The 20578-nt window shown below is 40.4% G+C and overlaps 1 pseudogene; it reads right to left on the bottom strand.

Annotated features, from left to right (window-relative positions):
* Nucleotides 1-4898: 4898 nt before the first annotated feature.
* On the bottom strand, nt 4899-5583 carry LOC139356570 (BLOC-1-related complex subunit 8 pseudogene; annotated as a pseudogene).
* Between the last annotated feature and the right edge of the window lie 14995 nt (nt 5584-20578).

Raw genomic sequence — 20578 nt, 5'->3', positions numbered from 1 at the left:
AGGACATACAAAGACCAATAGTCTGTGACTTCAAGAAGCTTGCAAAAGCAACTTCTGTATGTATAGCAATGTTTATTTAGGGCCTACATTTATATGTAGTCAGCAACATTTTGAGCTGAATTATCAGCACTTTTCCCTTTTCTAAGAATGCTTCCCACCTAAGAGATGGGCCCTGTAACTCTCATTGTCACTAATTCCAGCAACATAATTTGTGATCAGGGCTGGACAGTGGCCCAAGCTGGAGTAATTAGATTAATCCTCCTGCCTTTTGAGTAAGGAAACAGAGAGTCTTGTAAATGAGCTCTGGGTTATGGGTCAGCAAGACTCAGGAAATGAGGGCTCTGGATTGGCATGATTTTAGAGTTGCCAAATAAAATACAGGCCTGCTGTATTTTTGCTTGCTAAATCTGGCAACCATACATGATGCGCCATATAAAAGTGGAGTTAAGAAAGCTATTCTGCAAAAAGGAGTAGAAACATAGAGATAACAAAAATTAACAACTATGGTGAAAGTGTAGTGGGGAAGTGGGTAAGTTTCAGGAAAAGGAAAAATATCCCAAGTGTTGCCTCAGTCACTGACAACTTTTCAGTCCTTAGTTCCAGTCCCTTGAGGAATGTGGCTGCATTTCTTGCCCTTGAGTTCTGTGAGATACCTTGCCTGTTTTTATAAGAGATTTTTTTTTTCTTTAGATAGCTCAGCGGAAATCCATTTCTCATATCAAGCATGTCCAAAGGCATATATAATGTTGTCACGCTTCGAGAAAAAGTTTTTATTTTTTTGTAAATTTTAAAGAATTCACAGGGTCCGTGAAATAGATGAATAGGAAACTTGTTTCTTATTTACCAAGTAGGAAAGTTTGCCTCAAATACAATGAGATGTCTGGATCAGTACTTCTGACATTGTATATTTGGAAACCTGCATAGGTCTCCTTGGTTTCCTTAGAAGTATAGTTAACGAGTAATGTACATTCCCTAGGTGTTATTCTAAAATGTTGTCCCCAAAGTAAAAAGTATCCACAGGATAAAGTTAGACATTAGGCATAATTCAATTTCAATAATGTTTATTCCTCTTCTTCCTTTTCCTTGTCTCTTTCTTTCTCCTTTTCTTTTATCTCCCTTGTCCCATTCTCTAATCTCCCTGGCTAAATTCCTCCAGAGGAAAAAAAAGGCCATCAAAAAAGTCACTAACACCTCACTGTAAACTACTTGAAAGTGCTATTCACACTTGTAGTATTTGCATTTTAAAAGAAGACCTTTAAGAGAGAGGAAGCCAACAGAATATTTCTGGGCTTCCCAGAACAACCACCTTACTATATTGCTATGGACAGCAACCTACACACAACCCTATTTAATGTGGTGTTTACATTAAATTAATATTAGCTCATTGGGTGAGACAGGTCATCATGGTGAGTATTCAAGAAATCATTGTGGTCTGGGTCCATCTACCCAAACTGGGACATGGCTAGGCCTGGAGATGACTTTAACTGGTGTGGATCCATGGATATGTAAGCTAGGGACAGTTGTCATTGTCAACGGAGCAATGGCCCAACCCCCAGAACAACAAAGAAACAGAACTGACAGGGGACCTGAAGGAGGGGCAAGAGAGACAATCTAAAACATACACTTGGTAGTGTATTTCCAAGGTTAGTTGTAAGGAGAGGCCAAGTAAGAGAACTACATTGCAAGGTTCTCGAACCTAAACAGAACACAGGTAGCTGGGCATTTGAATTTTACCCACAAGCTAATTGTTCCTTCTCTCCAAAAACATCTTCCCCTGCCTAAAACTTTACTACCTGGATGTTCTTTTTATTCATTAAACCATCTCTTTTTGGCATTTTAAGGAAAATTATGTCATTCATACCTTAACATAAACTATGAAGAAACCAGTCAGTTCCAAGCTATATTTTAAAACATGGGACTGTTGTGTAGTAGCATAGCTATTTGGGAGGCTGAGGCAGAAGTTGTCCAGGAGTTCAAGGCTATAGTGAGCTATGATTGCACCACTGCATTCAAGCCTGAGTCACAGAGACTCTGGTCTCTTAAAGATAAATAAATAGGCTGGAAGCAGTGGCTCAGGCCTGTAATCCCAGCACTTTAGGAGGTAGAAGTGGGAGAATGGCTTGAATACAAGAGTTCAAGACCAGCCTGGGCAACGTAACGAAAGGAACCCTGTATCTACGGGAAAAAAAAAAAAAGTTAGCCAGGGGTGTGTGCCTATAGTCCCAGCTACTCAGGAAGCTGAGGTGGGAGGATCGCTTGAGGCCAGGACTTTGAGACTACAGTGAGCTATGATTGTGCCACGGTACTCCAGCCTGAGCCACAAATGAGATCCTGTCTCTGAGGAAAAAAAAAAAAAAAATTAATAAAAATAAATAAATAAAATGTGTAAATGTTCTCATGGTTAGGGAGAAGGAAGAATTAATTTTGAAACGGGGGGTATTTTAAGGGGCAGGCAGGCCCAGTTATGACAGGAAGGCAGCGTTGATGACACTTGGTACTGAAGTGCTAGAATTATGAGACAAGAATTGGAAGACAAACACAAAAAAGCCTTTAAATTCAATTTTTCTAGTTTACATTTTCTACAGTTTATCCATCCCACAAGATGACTCCAGAACCCAGATGGAAAGAGCAATATATAGTACCTTTATGCAAATTGCATCCTTTCCCCCAGGTGGTGAAGTGCCATCCCAGGATCCACAGCCCAGTGAGCAGAGGGGCTATAGATTCCAGCCCCCTGTCTGCATTTTCTTAGCTGGGCATCATTGTGCACAACTTATACAACCATATGTGCAGCAATCCCTCCCTCCATTCCTCCTCCACCCTCCTCATACATACGTCTACCTGCTACTTAATGAAATATGACTCAACCATCAAGACCCAGCTCAAGTAGCACTTATGTTGTGATTTTCAAAGGAGAGGCCTCTCCTCTACTGCCTTATGCTAACACTAGAGACGCATCATAGAATAGTAACTAACAGTGCCAACTCTGGAGCCAAACTGCTTGGGTGCAAATCCCAGCTATGCCATTTCTTAGTGGTGTAACTGTGGACCTGCGCCCTGTTCCTTTATCTATAAAATGGAAGAATGTAAGTAACAATCTCATAAGTGTGTTATGGATATATAACAAGATAACACGTGTAGTGTACTTAGAACAATTTTTGGCAAATAATGAGCATTCAGTAGGTATTTGGAATTGCTGTAACTCAGCTGTTGCTAATAGCATATTATTATCACAGTGAATTTTTGTTAGGCTGATATGTGCCTAGTTTTTCTAGTCAAGGAAAAAATTGTATTCATTTTTATATTTCTAGGACCTGGTTAAAAAAAAAAAAAAATTACAAGTTCTAGGCTGAGCAAGGTGGCTCACGCCTGTAATCCCAGCACTTTGGGAGACTGTGGGGGGATGGATCACGAGGTCAGGAGTTCAAGACCAGCCTGGCCAAGATGGCGAAACCTCGTCTCTACTAAAAATACAAAAATTAGCTGGGTGTGGTGGCCTGCACCTGTTATCTCAGCAACTGGGATAGCTGAGGCAGGAGAATCGCTTGAACCCAGGAGGTGGAGGTTGCTGTGAGCTGAGATTACGTCCCCGCACTCAAGCCTGGGTGACAGACCAAGACTCATCTAAAAAGAAAGAGAAAGAAAGAAAGAGAGAGAGAGAGAGAGAGAGAGAGAGAGAGAGAGAAAGAAAGAGAGAAAGAAAGAGAGAAAGAGAGAAAGAAAGAGAAAGAAAGAAAGAAAGAAAAGAAAAAGTACAGGTTCTAGAAGATACTCTGTATACTTCTGTGAATAAATGAGTAAGCCTCTGGGTCACAATAGCCAAGGAGATTCCTCTCTTGGGAAAACAGGATTCCAGAGAGAGAGAAGTCCCAAAGAACAGTATATCCCACGTTTCCGGCCCAGATGCCCCAGATCCACTTAAATGGAAAGTAGAGAGAGTTTTGTGGTATGAACCTGTGGCGCTGCTTGAAAAAGCGAACGCCCCATTGCTTGAGGGCCCAGGAGAAAAGGTTTGCGAACAGTGGGTGAAGAGAGGATATTCCTTCCAAAGCTAGACCCTGCCAATCCCAACCAAGAAGCCCCTCCTCCCACGTGTTTTATACAAAAGGTGAGATGGATCCATGTGAAATGGGGCAAGCCTTTGATTGGACAAGCTCAGGGATAATAGTAAACAGAAGGTACTTTAGATTACACATGTCTAGGCATAGGAAGCTCACCAAGACATTGAATGGCGCTTAGAATAGAATAGTGATTAGCACAATGTTGGTACTCAATAAATAAATGTTAGATTGATCCATAAATTATAGAAAGAATAAAATGATGAACAAACAACAAGGAATAAGATTATCAATCAATCAGTCGTAGTGGCGAATCCTCAAATTATATTGTGAAGGTGACTGGTTAACAATAGTCTACAGTGTCCGGAGGAACACTGGACCAAGGAATTACTAAAAGGTCTGGAGTCATTTGCATTTGAAAAAGGCTGTATGCTATACAGTGGAGAGTTTTTAAAAATTAGCTTAATAAGAACTCTGCTTAGCTTTATTTGGTTAACAGCATGAAACATTTGTCCCTTGCAGAGTGTTCAACAGTCTATCTCAAAGTTTAAAAAACACATAAAACTAAAATTAAATTTATGCTTAGAAATATAAACTATAATGCACGTTTGAAAACAAGGGCAATTTCTGGTATGAAGCTATGGCATTTTAAAAAATTTCTGTGGTGGTTAAATACTGTTAGTGTTTTGATTTATTTATTTTTTGAGATGGAGTCTTGCTCTGCTGCCCAGGCTGGAGTGTAGCCGCATGATTCTGGCTCACTGCAACCTCTGCCTCCCAGGTTCAAGCGATTCTCCTGCCTCAAACACACGAGTAACTAGGATTACAGGCACCTGCCACCAAGCCCAGCTAATTTTTGTATTTTAGTAGAGACAGGATTTCACCATGTTGGCCAGGCTGGTCTCGAACTCCTGACTTCAAGCGATCCACCTGCCTCGGCCTCCCAAAGTGCTGGGATTACAGAAATGAGCCACCGTGCCCGGCGTATCTTTATTATTTTTTAAAATTAATTTTTTTGACAAGAGGAAAGAGTTTTCGAATAAGCGAGAAGCAGCGGTTCCCAGCGCAGCTGAGAGACAGTCCCTGCGGCTGAGAGTGGCAGCGGGGGCGGGCGGTCCCAGCGGCTACCGGTGGCCCTGGGCACTGGCATTCATATGGTCTCGAATGCTGATGGCCTGTTTGAGCAGACTTCCACGTTGCGGAAGTAGACGCTGCTGTCCACCAGCTTCTTCACGGCCCTGCGGTCGTACTCCGCGGTGTAGATGGCTCCCTGGCTCTGCACCTCCCAACGCTGCATGCATGGCTGCCTTGTGCCGAGCCAGCTCCGGGAGGGAGCGGCGCACGTGCTCCTGCAGCCGGTACAGGGCCACCGACGGCTCATTCGCCAGGACGCAGATGCTCTCAGTGAATGTGTCCGTGACTTTCTTCCCCTTGAGCTGCATCTCCGGTTCCTCCATAGCGACCGCGGCCTCTTTATTTTTTAATATATGTTTTAAACATGGTAAAATAAACAGCACAAAATTTCTGTTTCAACCGTTTTTAAGTGTTCAATTCAACGGCATTAAGTACATTCGCCATGTTGTGCAACCATCACCACCAACCGTTTCCAGAAGTATTTTTATCATCCCAAACAGAAACTTTACCCATCAGACAGTAACTCCACATTCCACTCTTCTCCAGCCCCAGCTAACCTCTATTATATTTTCTGTCTCTATGAATTTGACTATTCCATTTACCTCTTATAAGTGGAATCGTACAATCTTGCATATTTCACTTAGCATCATGGTTGTGTGTGTGTATTTTGTTTTTTGGTTTTGTTTGTTTGTTTGTTTGTTTTGAGACGGAGTCTCGCTCTGTCGCCCAGGCTGGAGTGCCGTGGAGCGATCTCAGCTCACTGCAAGCTCCGCCTCCCAGGTTCACGCCATTCTCCTGCCTCAGCCTTCCGAGTAGCTGGGACTACAGGCGCCCGCCACCACACCCGGCTAATTATTTTGTGTTTTTAGTAGAGACGAGGTTTCACAGTGTTAGCCAGGATGATCTTGATCTCCTGACCTCGTGATCCGCCCACCTCCGCCTCCCAAAGTGCTGGGGTGACAAGCGTGAGCCACTGCGCCCGGCCAGCATCATGTTTTTAAGGTTCATCCATGTGGTAGCAAGTATCACAATTTCACTCCTTTTTAAGGCTGAATTCTATTCCATTCTATGGAATATCATTTTATTCTATGTATAGATCACATTTTGTCTATCCACTCGTCTATCAGTGGACATTTGGGTTGTTTTCCTTTTGCCTGCTGTGAATAATGCTGCTCTGAACATTGATGTACAGGTATGTTTGAGTCCCTGTTTTCAGTCCTTCTGGGTATACACCTAGAAGTAAAGCAAAATTGCTGGATCATGTGGTAATTCTATATTTAACTTTTTGAAGAACCAGTGTTTTTATTATGTATTTTATTTTTAGAAACAGAGTCACTCTGTCGCCTAGGCTGAAGTGTAGTAGCACCATGATAGCTCACTACAGCCTCAAATTCCTGGGCTCAAGTGATCCTCCCGCCTCAACTTCCTAAAAAACTGGGACTACACGCTTGTGCCGTCATGCCTGGCATGTGTTCCTATTTTTTATGTGACAGAATCTTTTTCTTGATTGCTAAGTTAAGAAAGTCTGAATTCTGCTATGCTATGCTATGCTATGCTATGCTATGCTATGCTATGCTATGCTATGCTATGCTATGCAGGAATGTATACTATCAATATGTAAAATGTAGCATAAGTTTTAGTTAATCATAATCATTTTACAGGAAAAAGCAGGTTCTTCATAATATTTCGGGCTAAAGATTGGGATGTGGTAAGAGGAGATTGCTATAATCAAATAACATTCCATCCAGGAGATAACAAAGATAGTAAGAATATATCTGTTCCTCATGCTCTCCTTCCTCCCAACTTCAAACATGCATCAATGTAAAATCTTTCCCTGATGTCACTTTCTGAAGTTGGTATGCTGGCATAGAATCCACGGTCCTGATGTCTCTTCCATTTTCTCTTTTGATGACTATTCCTTTGTTCTTACCTATCAAAGAATAAGGCTAAATAAATTATTTCTTTGAGTGTTTATATCTTCAGTGTTTCATTTTCTCACACTTTTATTATAGTCTTTATTTATATAATTAGCTACCATTGCTGCATAGGCCTATTTGTTAAAAATCTTACCAATACCTCTCAATTTTTTCCATCTGTTCTCTTAATAATGAGATCCGGGCCAGGTACGGTGGCTCATGCCTGTAATCCTAGCTCTTTGGGAGGCCAAGGTGGGTGGATGGTTTGAGCTCAGGGGTTGGAGACCAGCCTGGGCAACATGATGAAACCCTGTCTCTGCAAAAAATACAAAATTAGCAAGGCATGGTGGTGCATGCCTGTAGTTGCAGCTACTTGAGGGACTGAGGCAGAAGGATTGCTTGAGCCGGAGAGGTTGAGGCTGCAGTAAGCTGAGATCGTACCACTGCACTCCAGTCTGGGTGACAAAGTGAGACCCTGTCTCCAAATAAAAAAAAAAAGAAAAAAAAAAAGAGAGAGAGAGAGATTTGAAATAAACATAAGGTTCTGAAGTTTTTGTATGATTGGATAGATCATTGTTCTATAGGCCCCTTTTCTGTTTATCATCTTCTACTTAGTGAGCATCACTTATCCCTGAAAAAGTTCTCCTTGAGTTAATTTTAAGTAGAAAAATAACATTAATTTATTGAGTCTACTTTGAGCTGCCACTTCCAAAACAAAACAGCAACAAGTTTTAAAGCAAATTTCTTTTCTTCTATATTCTCTAGATGTGTGGTTTAAAATGGGGATTTGGCAAAGTTCACCAGCAGTCCTTAGGATTACATTGGTACTGAAGTAAAGCGAGGGAAAAAAAAGTAAAATTGGAGATGAGATAAAACTATACTCAGTCCAAAAGGATCATGAGCTCTGATGGCTAGGGAGAGAGGAGAAGAAAGATACACTGATGCTAAAAAGGGACTTTTTGTTGTTTGTTTTGTTTTTGCTTTTTGACAGACAGGCAGGGAAAACAGGGAGAGTAATCTAACACAGATACAATTCCTAAGGCATAAGCTCATGCTAACTGTATTGTAACAAAGTTAGTCAAGTAGCTTGTTAAAACAAATACTATAGGAATTGTGTGGGTTTCAAAGAATTCCCAGGAGACCAGTAGTGAATAAAAATTTTCAGAATATTTTCTAGAATTAGACAGTATGGGACCAGGCATGGTGGCTCACTCCTGTGACCTCAGCACTTTGGGAGGCTGAGGTGAGTTTGAGACCAGCCTGGGTAACAGGCGAGTTGAGCCCAGGAGTTCAAGATCAGTCTGGGTAACATGGTGAAACCCTGTCTCTACAAAAAGTACAAAAATAAGCCAGGCAGCCCCGCGAGGTGGCTCACGCCTGTAATCCCAGCACTTTGGGAGGCCGAGGCGGGCTGATCACAAGGTCAGGAGATTGAGACCATCCTGACTAACACGGTGAAACCCCGTCTCTACTAAAAATACAAAAAAATTAGCAGGGCATGACGATGGGCGCCTCTAGTCCCAGCCACTCAGGAGGCTGAGGCAGGAAAATAGAGTGAACCAGGGAGGCGTAGTTTGCAGTGAGCCAAGATCTTGCTACTGTACTCCAGCCTGGGCAACAGAGTGAGACTCTGTCTCAAAAGAAAGAAAGAAAAAGAAAAAGAAAGAAAGAAAGAAAGAAAGAAAGAAAGAAAGAAAGAAAGAAAGAAAGAAAGAAAGAAAGAAAGAAAGAAAGAAAGAAAGAAAGAAAGAAAGAGAGAGAGACAGAGAGAGAGAGAGAGAGAGAGAGAGAGGGAGAGGGAGGGAGGGAGGGAGGGAGGAAGAGAGAAAGAAAGAAAAGAAAAGAATATGGGATTTTAGAATAAAGGAATGACCATGTTTAATGAAAAAAGTCCTCTTTTAGGCAGCACACTCCTGTAGTTTGTCCAATTTCTTTTTTTTTTTTTTTTTTTTGAGACGGAGTCTTGCTCTGTAGCCCGGGCTGGAGTGCAGTGGCCGGATCTCAGCTCACTGCAAGCTCCGCCTCCCGGGTTTGCGCCATTCTCCTGCCTCAGCCTCCTGAGTAGCTGGGACTACAGGCGCCCGCCACCTCGCCCGGCTAGTTTTTTTTTGTATTTTTAGTAGAGACGGGGTTTCACCGTGTTAGCCAGGATGGTCTCGATCTCCTGACCTCGTGATCCGCCCGTCTCGGCCTCCCAAAGTGCTGGGATTACAGGCTTGAGCCACCGCGCCCGGCCGGTTTGTCCAATTTCTTTCTGGTAGTGTGTTGTATTCAATATTGCTCAAAAGGAATTGTCATCTGTAGATCTCAGAAATCTTTTATTATTATTCTGAAATTTCATTATGTTTCCCCCTAAAGATAATTAATATTAACATTTTCTTATAATCCTTCTAGAAATTTTTCTCTGCATATTATTTTGCTAATAAAATTGAGATTAAAATAGCACCAGACTACCCATGTATGTGTATATGTGTGTGTGTGTGTGTGTGTGTATCTGGCTTCTTTAACTTCATATTAAAATGAAAGTTACCTTTTTACTTCACAAAGGGTAATGATTATAAAAATAATTTTTATCTATACAATTACAAATGTAAAGATAAGTTACTGAGTGAGGTTCTGAATGGACCTATTGTCCTAGGTATTTTTATGGATAGGATTTGTTAGATAAGAACCTACAAAAAGTGCTCTGCAAGAAGTCTTACTAATTTTCCTGTCCATGTTAGTTAGTTGGTTTTCTGTTGTTGTAAAGGAACACCTGAGACTGGGTAATAAAGAAGAGAGGTTTATTTGGCTTACAGTTCTTCAGGCTGCACAAAAATGGCATGAGCATCCAGTTGGCTTCTGGTGAGGCCTCAGGAAGCTTTGACTTATAGTGGAAAGTGGGGGAGAAGCAGGTGTGTCACATGGCAAGAAAGAGAGCAGCAAGAGAGATGCCAGGCTCTTTAAAACAACCACGTCTCACATAAACAAATAGAGTGAGAATTCACTCATTACGAAGGGGACAACACCAAATCATTCATGAGGAATCAGCCCCCATGACCCAAGCATCTGTCACTAGGGGATCACATTTCAACATGAGATATGGAGGGGACACACATCCAAACTATGTCACCATGCATTTCAAAATAGATTCTTGTCTAGGCATGGTGGCTCATGCCTGTAATCCCAACACTTTGGGAGGTTGAGGAGAGGGGGATCACTTGAGCCCAGGAGTTTGAGAACAGCCTGGGCAACAAAATAAGACCTCATCTTTACAAATAAAATTAACCAGATGTGGAGGGATGCACCAATAGTCCCTGCTACTCAGGAGGCTAAGGCAGGAGGATCACCTGAGCCCAGGAGGTCTGAGGCCATAGTGAGCTGTGATTGCATCGCCATAATCCAGCCTGGGTGACAGAGGGAGATGCTGTCTGAAATAAAATAAATTCATTAACTTAATTAAATAATAAAAAAATAAAAATAGAGCCTCTGGTGAATGATGACGCTGGACATAGTAAAGAGCAAATACAGTGGCCAAAAGGCAATTGTTCAATTTAAGAATGATTTTTCAAAGAGCATCTATTCACTAAAACCCACTCTTGCCTTTACCATGCACCATTACACCTAAATGACCAGTGTAGTTACCGAATATTGATGCTCTGATTCCAAATTGGCTTCTATTGGTTATAATTTAGCTAAGATCCAGTTTTTCACGAATAAAAAGAATCTATCTCTAAATCTAGTAAGCTTAGATCGCTTATCAAGTATATTATAGAACCAAATTATACTTTAGTTGGAAGATTAGATTATATGACTGATAAGGATTCTTTCCACTATATGGGGAATATTTTAATTCATTCGTTCATGATAGATATTTAGTTAAGTCTACCATGAGCTTTTACATGTGAAACTTAAGCACTAATTTTTTCCAATGGTGAAATGTAGAATTGCTGGCCTTCCTCTCTAGACATTTGAGACAACACAGATTTTCATAGTTTGATACAGATAGAACTTAAAATTTTTTGTTATAAAAAGAAAATATGCTCAATAAGGAAATATTGAAAAATACAAGTAAGTACAAAGAGAAAGACTATTACAAGAAGCTAATCACTGGTCAGATGTGGTGGCTCACGCCTGTAATCCCAGCACTTTAGGAGACCAAGGCAGCCGGATCACTTGAGGACAGGAGTTTGAGACCAGCCTGGCCAACATGGCAAAACCTCGTCTCTACTAAAAATACAAAAATTAGCTGGGTGGGGTGGCATGTACCTGTAGTCCCAGCTACTCGGGAGGCTGAGACAGAGGAATCCTTGAACCTGGGAGGCGGAGGTTGCAGTGAGCTGAGATCGCACCACTGCACTCCAGCCTGGGCGACAGAGCAAGACTCCATCTCAGAAATAATAATAATAATAATCACTGCTTACAGTTGGATATATGTCCTCCTCTGCTTTCCTCATTACAAACGTATTTTCTAACTTGTCCCCCAAAATAGGTATCATGTTATCCATATTATTTGAAGTCGTTCTTTTTCACTAATTATACATTATGAACCTTTTCCCAGGTTTGCGGTCTTCTAAAACCACACTTTTAATGCCATGCAGTTTAATAGCCTAGTTATACCAAAATGTGCCTAACAAAACTCAAATTCCTGGGCATTTATAAGGGAAAAAAAAGTACTATGATGAACAACTCTTCACATATCACTTTGCCCACACCTCTTATGATATCCTTAGGATAAATTCCAGGAAGCATTATTTCTGGGCCAATGGGTATACACATTTTTAGACATTTGTCTCATATGGTCAAGTTGCCTTCCAGAAAATTAATATGGTTTTTTTTTGTTTTGTTTTTTGTTTTGAGACGGAGTCTCGCTCTGTCGCCCAGGCTAGAGTGCAGTGGCCAAATCTCAGCTCACTGCAAGCTCCGCCTCCCGGGTTTATGCCATTCTCCTGCCTCAGCCTCTCGAGTAGCTGGGACTACAGGTGCTCGCCACCTTGCCTGGCTAGTTTTTTGTATTTTTTAGTAGAGACAGGATTTCACCGGGTTAGCCAGGATGGTCTTGATCTCCTGACCTCGTGATCCACCCGTCTCAGCCTCCCAAAGTGCTGGGATTACAGGCTTGAGCCACCGCACCCGGCCAAAAATTAATATCTATTTTAACTCCCATTAGTAGTATATGAGAGTTCCACCTTCCCCACAACCTCTATAAAAATGGATACATTTCCCCCTCAAGTTCTTTTTCTACACCCAGTACTTAAGGAATTGTATCTCATGACTGTTTCCCTAGTTCCTAATAGTGTCTGCCACATAGTCCATGTTCAAGAAATATTTATTCAAGAGAATGAATGAATAATAAACATTCTTTAAGCTAAACATGAAGTGGATATGGGGAAATAATAGAATGCAGAGGAAAAAAAAGAAAAACTAAACAAAGAATCAGGAGGCTAGCTCTGCTGCTAAGCCATTGTATCACTAAGGGCAAATAATTTAACCTGTCTGACCTCTTCTCAGAACTGGTTTCATGGGCATTCAACCTGAACAGTCACAGAGGGCCCTGTACTCAGAGGGACCTGTGATTGATTTACTTCTCTGCTGTTGCCTTCTTGAAATGCTGAATAATTTTTGAGCAGGAAGCCCAGCGTTTTCATATTGCAGTGTGCACTGCAAATTATGTAACTGACGCTGCCTCTACTTCCTCAACCGTAAAGCATGACAGTACAGAAAATGAGGCCAATTCACACCACAGCAATTTGATTCTATGAGTTTCTCCTGAATTCAACCCAAGAGGCTACAATTTAGGTACCTAAACATCTTGGAACAAGTTTGAGAGCCATTCTAATTGCTTGATGAAGATTCTTCATTCTGTGAAATACTCAGCCCTTTTCTTTAACCCATCTCTATCAAGTGGTCTCCTTCAGCCGTTCCTTCTAATTCTGCTTCATAATTGCATTGGATTATACTTACTCCTGCAGCACTGCAACCATTAACCTTTAAGTATGAAGGGACTGGAAAAGAGAAAGTTCCTTTTGATGACAAATTCTTCTGGTGTGAAAAGAAAGATTTATCCAATACAGTTTCCTATAATGAAGGTATTGAGCAGAAAAAGAGAAAGACTTTGAAAGATCATTTTGAGCTTCTAAGCAAGTCATAGATAATTAGAATGTTAGTACAATGTGGTTCCTTTCTATTTTGTTTAACTGTTTGTAAAAGCAACTCATTTCCATCCCCAAATTAAGTATAATTTCATCGGGGACAGTTCTCATATACAACATTTAAGAAGGAAATAAATGCTGCTCCAAGTTTATTCTTGAGTAATCATTTTGAAAATAAGTAATGAACTATAGAGGAAAAAAACACAGCAAGCTGCCCAGAGATGGGAACTGCATGTAAATTACTACTAATCTCAATTATCTATTCTTCTCTACCTAGAAAAATGCTATCTTTATTTTAAAACTCCCTCCTTCCTTCCCCCTTCCCTTCCCTTCCCTTCCCTTCCCTTCCCTTCCCTCCCCTTCCCTTCCCTTCCCTTCCCTCCCCTCCCCTCCCCTCCCCTCCCCTCCCCTCCCCTCCCCTTCCCTTCCCTTCCTCTTTCTTGTTGGATTCTTGCTCTTGCTGCCCAGGCTGGAGTGCAATGGCTCACTGTAACCTCTGCCTCCCGGGTTCAGCTATTCTCCCTGCCTCAGCATCCCAAGTAGCTGGGGATTACAGGCGCCCTCCATCACACCCAGCTAATTTTTGTATTTTTAGTAGAGACAGGTTTTACCATGTTGGTCAAGCTAGTCTTGAACTCCTGACCTCAGGTGATCCGCCTGCCTCAGCCTCCCAAAGTGCTAGGATTACAGGTGTGAACCACCACACCTGGCCTATTTTAAAACGTTTCTATCTGAGCAGGTCAAGCTATTTTAAGATGTTATCTGTTTCAACACACAAAATGAAACGTGGAGGGCAAACATGCTGCCATTTTACAGAGATACAAAGTGAAAATATTCTGCACCAAAGTTGCATGAAGCTTAGATCTTTCTGTCTAATGATCTTGGCTGCATCTTGAAATGTTTAATAAAAACTCATGGCCAACTAATGGATTGAAACAATTTGGGAGGCTTTTAATTTTTTGTTGTTGTTGTTGTTGTTGTTTACTCTTTAGACTTAATTATATATAGAAAAAACCATATGATTTAAATCTTCTTGACAATTTTGTCTTATTCCTAATCATCATCATCATTATTATTATTATTTGAGACAGAGTCTCACTTGATCACCCAGGCTGGAGTGCAGTGGTGTGATCTTGGCTCACTGCAACCTCTGCCGCCCAGGTTCAAGCAATTCTCCTGCCTCAGCCTCCTGAATAGCTGGGATTACAGGTGCCTGCCACTGCGCCCGGCTAATTTTTGTATTTTTAGTAGAGATAGGGTTTCACCATCTTGGCCAGGCTGGTCTTGAACTCCTGACCTTGTGATCCACCTGCTTCGGCTTCCCAAAGTGCTGGGATTACAGGCATGAGCCACCACACCTGGCCAATCATTATTATTATTAATAGTACTTTTCTACAGAGTATGTGTTTGGGAGAATTTTGTTAATATTGGCATTGTTGATATTCTGAGACTTTCACTGAAAGCTGAATAGACAGAATTTAATCACAACATATGTCTGTCAGTGCATAGTTGGCAAAGGTACCTATTTTGGTTCAAGTTTTCTGTCAAGTCTGCTTTCTGATTGCAATAATATATTTGTAATGGGTAGTCTATAAAGAGAGTAAAGTAGTAGGAACATTTGGAAGGTCAACTAACTTTTGACTGTTATAGTTCAAATTCAGATATCAAAGAAGTTGAGAGTCTACCAGAATGAGTTAAAGCAGCTTCTGTGTTTGTCTCTCTTTCAGGAAACAAGGTAAGCAATGAGAAAATCTGGTTTATCTAAGACTTACTGAAATGTGGCCACTTTTATGTATGTGATTTTGAATGCGTGTGTGGGGATTCATTCATTCATTCATTCATTCATTCATTCAAAAAAGATTATTGAATACCTGACATGTACCAGCAATTGTGCTAAGTCCTGGTGAACAAGATAGATATATCAGATAAGATTAAGTTTCACTGAGAGTGGTGACTGCCCCCCAAATAGCATTAGCTTAATCAAGATAGAATTTGATTTGTCCTTAATTTGTAAGTCTGAAGGAAGCAGTCCAGAGCAGTTATGTTGGCTCTGCTGCCTGAAGTCCTTAGGGACCCAGGCTGTATCCAGGTGTCTGCTCTGCCATTCCTAGGGTGTGGCCCTTGTCTTCATCATCCAAGACAGAGCTATACACTTCCTATACACATTCCAAGCAGCAGTTAAGGAAGAAGGAAGGAAGCAGGACCAAGTTATTTGCCAACAATTTAAGGAAATTTTCCATAACCTGCCATACATTTATCTGTTCTCATTTAGCAGAACCCAATCCTAGGGCTCACATCTAGGTACTGGGAGCCTAGTAAAGAAATATGTATTTTGTTCAGGCATCAATGGATCCATTTAAAAATGAGTGGAGGTCTAATAAGGAAGAATTGATGTTAGCAATTTTTGCCATTTATTGCCCCAGACCTCTAGTATCTCATATCCTAACAGAACTGGAGGAGGAAGGAAGGAGGGCAGAGTTAACTTAAAATGTAATTTATGAATTTCAAGAAATACCTATAAAGGCGATGATAGTTAACAACACAACTCAGGTACCACTTTTTCTAGGAAGATTTCCCTAACTACCTCTCCTCACAGTCAAGGATGGATGCCCTTTTTACAAGCTTTTATCTTCCATCTCCCATCTCATGCAGTATTTATCATGCCATTTATGGATGATACAATAATTGTCTATTTCTCTCTTCCTAACTGTTTCTTACCTCAACTTGACTATAATGCCTTCAGTTAAAGCCTGAATTTATATTTTTTTGTATCTCCAGTATCTCTAGCCTAAGGTATAACATACATTAGATTCACAAAAAGTGTTTATTACTTAAATTGGTTGAATAAATTGCAAACAAAAAATCTCTACTCAAATGTCATAAAGGTTTTGTACAGTAATAGTATAGAGAGAACTCCTCCAGCTATCAAAATATTTAGCACCAAATTTTTTTGCTTATGAACATAAGAGAATATTTTAATTCCATCAAAATCAAGACTATCATCTGATCTTCTGAACATATTAAATATTGCTGGCAAACAGGATTACCTGCATTTTGTCAATGACGAATGTTAAGACAATTATAAATATTTTAAAATCTTTTTTTTATCAAGGTTGTGAAAAAAACTCTCTTAAAATACTCTGTAAAAACACAAATAGCGAATCCTATCCACTCTATGTAAATGGTAAAGTTGGGCTCAGGGTGACATAATTTGAAATAGAATAACACGTTGACTCTCCAACCAGTGTTGTCTCCTAGGTCTACACTCTCACATCATCCTAGTAGGGCAGGTCTGCAGTGGACAGCAAGGCTTTCACCAAAACAGTTTCCACACAGCTCAGTCTCTCCTCTTCCCTCTGTTACCCCACATGGCATTGTAAAGAAAAAGAGAAATTTAAGCTGATATGATTCATTTTCTCAGCCCTTTTCAGTTTAAATCTGTTCACATTTCTTATTGTAGTTATTCATAACTTTTTCTTGATTTTCTTAGGTCGGATACATATGTTCTTCAGATCAGAAATTCAACTGATAAAGATACTTCTGAATTTACAACTGCTTGGTTTTAAGGAAAAATGTATCCAAGACAGAGGAGTTTGTGCAAAAATCTCCATTTTTTCCCCTAGCACTGTACACTGTTATTTTATGATTCAGTCAGTTATTAAACATTTGTTGAGCACAAACTATGCACAAGGCAAAGCCTATGATAATGCGCAAATTTGCATTAAATTTTCCTTAATTTGGGCTATAAAATACATTACAATTAACTAAAGATATTGCATTTTATTTATATAATCCCACATGTAACTGGATCAAACATTGAATTGGAAATTCAGGGAAATTGGTTAAAATCAAATAAGTATGTGTGTGTGTGTGTGTGTGTGTGTGTGTATAATTTTCTATTAAAAGATATGAATTGCCAGATGGGAAAAATTTTCTTGTTTTAAGCAAGTACTGACCCAAAATATTAAATAAAAATAGTCCATTTAGAGTCTACTTAGAGAGTACTCACACACTGTGTAAAATGTTAATGATGAGGGAGAAAATTCGTCTCCTTCATTCTTTCACTTATCCCTTGGGCTCAGGGCATGAGATCTGATAGCCATTGTCACTTACAGCTACACACATCTTCAGCAATTATAAATGTACACATTTTCCCCTCCAGTTAATGTAGCTAAATTTTATTTTATCTTCTAAGTACTACACATTACTTTTATCAATACTACTTTCTCTAGGAAGAATTTGTACATAAAGGAAGGACCATAGGTCCCTTTAACAAACTAAAGATAATGCTGAATTCCTTCTGTCCTTCCGTGTCTTACTCAAAATATCTATAAATCCTTAGTAATTTTTAAGCCAGGTAGACAGCTCTCTGGAAAGCAGCTATTTTCATACACTGCTATGCTGCTCTTGGGCCCATGCCACTTTTTCTCTTCTATATGGGACAGTCTATAAAAAGCTAAATGGAGTGTTAAATCTAAGAAAGGGTAGAACCATAACTCACTGGCAGGTCACAGTAATACAAGCAGAAATAAGTATCAAATATGGAGTGCTTTATAAAATATACAGCATTATGTAAATGTTAAATATTAATTCTTCATTCACTTAAATGTTTATTGAATGCTAGATGATGAAGATAAATAAAATGTTTCATTTAGGAAGTTTAAGGAGGAGAAAAAGATATAAGCTATAATATTTCAGTAGTGAAGATATGTGAGTATGGTAGAAGGTGTTATGACATTGGTCCAAAGGAATCAGGGATGGTTTCATACCAGAAGTAGCTTTGGGCTAAGAATTTAAACATTGGTAGGAGTTTGTTACATAAACAGGAAAGAGGGCATTTTAGAGAGAGAGAGGGTAGCATGTGCAAAGGCTTGAAAGAACCTGGCTGGTTCAGAGATCAGTGGGCCATTCCATATGGCTAACATGTAGGCTGGCAAGGCTTAGATCAGGAAGGGCCTCAAATGACAAACAACAGGCTTGGGATTTTATCCTGTGTTTTGAGCCATGAGAAGATTTTAAGCAAGAAAGAAACATAATTAGATTTGTATTTTTGAAAAGATCACTTGGGTGGCAGTGATGAGTGCTCATATTAGGATGTGGAAATAAGGAAGAGATAATCATGTGATGATATATTTAATGGACAGATAATACAATTTATTAACTGACTAGTTGTGGGGAAATGATTTTGAAGTTTCTGATGTGGGTATTTGGTTGGATGCTGGTACCATTCACTAAGAGGGTAAATGGAGTGTTACAAGTATTTGAAGGAAAAGTCATTTGTTTTGGCATGTTGAGTTTGAAGTACTTAAGGAACATCCAGAAGGAATGTTCCAGAAGAAACATGTCTAGAAGAAAATTTGATATATGGTCTAGAACTTAGGAGACAGGTCTAGGGTGGAAATATAGATTTAGGAATTACAATCCTATTGGGCAGTAGTTCTCATACATTAGTATATATAAGAATCACCAAAGTGTTTGCTAAATGCCAATTTCTTTGGCTAACCCTCAGAAGGTCTGGTTGAATGGGTCTGGGGAAGGGCTCAGGAATGAATTTTAAAAAGCATCTCCAGTGACTCAGCTGCAGATGATCTATAGAACACACTTTGATAAATATTGCCACAAGAGCAAGAGAGGTACAGGAAGTGGTGTCATAAAACCAAAAAGTGGAGAGTTTCAAGGAGTAGGAGTGGTGACTACGTCAATACAGTATGAAGGTTGGAAAAGCTCAGAACTGCAATATCCCCTGAACTTGGTAACTTACAGCAGGGCAACTGGTGACCCGGAAGAGCAGGCACAGTGAAGTGGTGAGAGCAGATAACAACTGCAGTGGGTGGAAGAGTGACTGGGGCTGGGGAAATAGACACAATGAATGAAGCTTCGTTCGGAAGGGAATGTCTTGTGGATGAAATTTAAAACCTAATGTCAGAAGAAGGTGGTTCAAGCCCTAAGTCTGCCACTTAATGGCTATGGGATATGATATCTATGAGGAGCCCGTTTTCTTGCTTACAACGTGCTATAATGTCTATGTTATAGAGCCCTTTGTAGAAGCGAAATACAAGTGTGTGTGGGGAAAAAAAATGTGTAAATTGCTCTTCCAAACTTTTTTATTAACAAGCCATCTAAGTGGCAGAAAATCCTAAACAATTGTACAGATCAGGCATCTTACTCGTGTCTGTTCACTGTGACAAAACATCCCCAACTTCAGTCATTGGAGTGCACAGGACTTTAGAGGGAAAAAGTGTCGTATTTAATGTCCTAAATAGACCTATGGTCTCACTTTCCACATGAGGATCCAGAGGTCTGAGTGGGAAGTGGAGGTTAAAAGAGTTGTCTAAAGTCACACAACTAATTAATGGCAAGGCCAAGTATAAAATTCAGCCAGACTCCTGACTCAGTGTCCCCCTTCCCTACCCTGCCCCCTGCTCCTGCATTATAACATACTTCTTTTCTTAATTCTCTGCTGTTGGAATTTTGCTTTTTCTTTTATAGCAAAGAGAGGAGTAGATAATTACAGTTTCCCTGACTGAGGTAAAGAAGAGGTGTTTAATTTGAACAGGTTCAGGGGTTCAGATGCAAGCTTTTAAACCATCTCCTTCCCTTTTATTCTCCATGCCTCCAAACAGATGCCCTAAACTTTGTCTAGAATCCCTGCTGTAGTCAAGAGATCAGCCAGCAGCAAAATAACTAGTGCTATTACATATTTCTTTCCATTCTCCCTTTTCATAACCGAAGAGCACTCCAAAACATCAACATTAAAAGACCATAGTTTGGCCGGGCGCGGTGGCTCAAGCCTGTAATCCCAGCACTTTGGGAGGCCGAGGCGGGCGGATCACAAGGTCAGGAGATCGAGACCACAGTGGAACCCCGTCTCTACTAAAAATACAAAAAATTAGCCGGGCGCGGTGGTGGGCGCCTGTAGTCCCAGCTACTCAGGAGGCTGAGGCAGGAGAATGGCGGGAACCCGGGAGGCAGAGCTTGCAGTGAGCCGAGATCGCGCCACTACACTCCAGCCTGGGCAACAGCGTGAGACTCCGTCTCAAAAAAAAAAAAAAAAAAAAGAAAAAAAAAAATTAAAAGACCATAGTTCACGATAGACCTTGAATGGTTCATGGGACACCCTTGAAAAATAACCGTTACAGAAGATTTATAGTACATGACAGGGATGGGAATGCTACTTCCCACACTATACTTACATATCCATCTCCCTTTCTAAGCTGCCCAAAGTTAGCCCAGTCTTTTAGTTGCTATCACCCAGCAGAACGGTAGGGACCCCATACAGCCTATGGTTGTTGAAAGAATGAGTGAAAGAAATAATTGTATTTGTATCTCTCTGTATCCA

This window comes from Macaca nemestrina, chromosome 10, assembly GCF_043159975.1.
Source record: "Macaca nemestrina isolate mMacNem1 chromosome 10, mMacNem.hap1, whole genome shotgun sequence".
Classification (NCBI taxonomy): domain Eukaryota; kingdom Metazoa; phylum Chordata; class Mammalia; order Primates; family Cercopithecidae; genus Macaca; species Macaca nemestrina.
The sequence above is the reverse complement of the archived record's forward strand: the minus strand, read 5'-3'. Positions and strand labels throughout refer to the sequence as shown.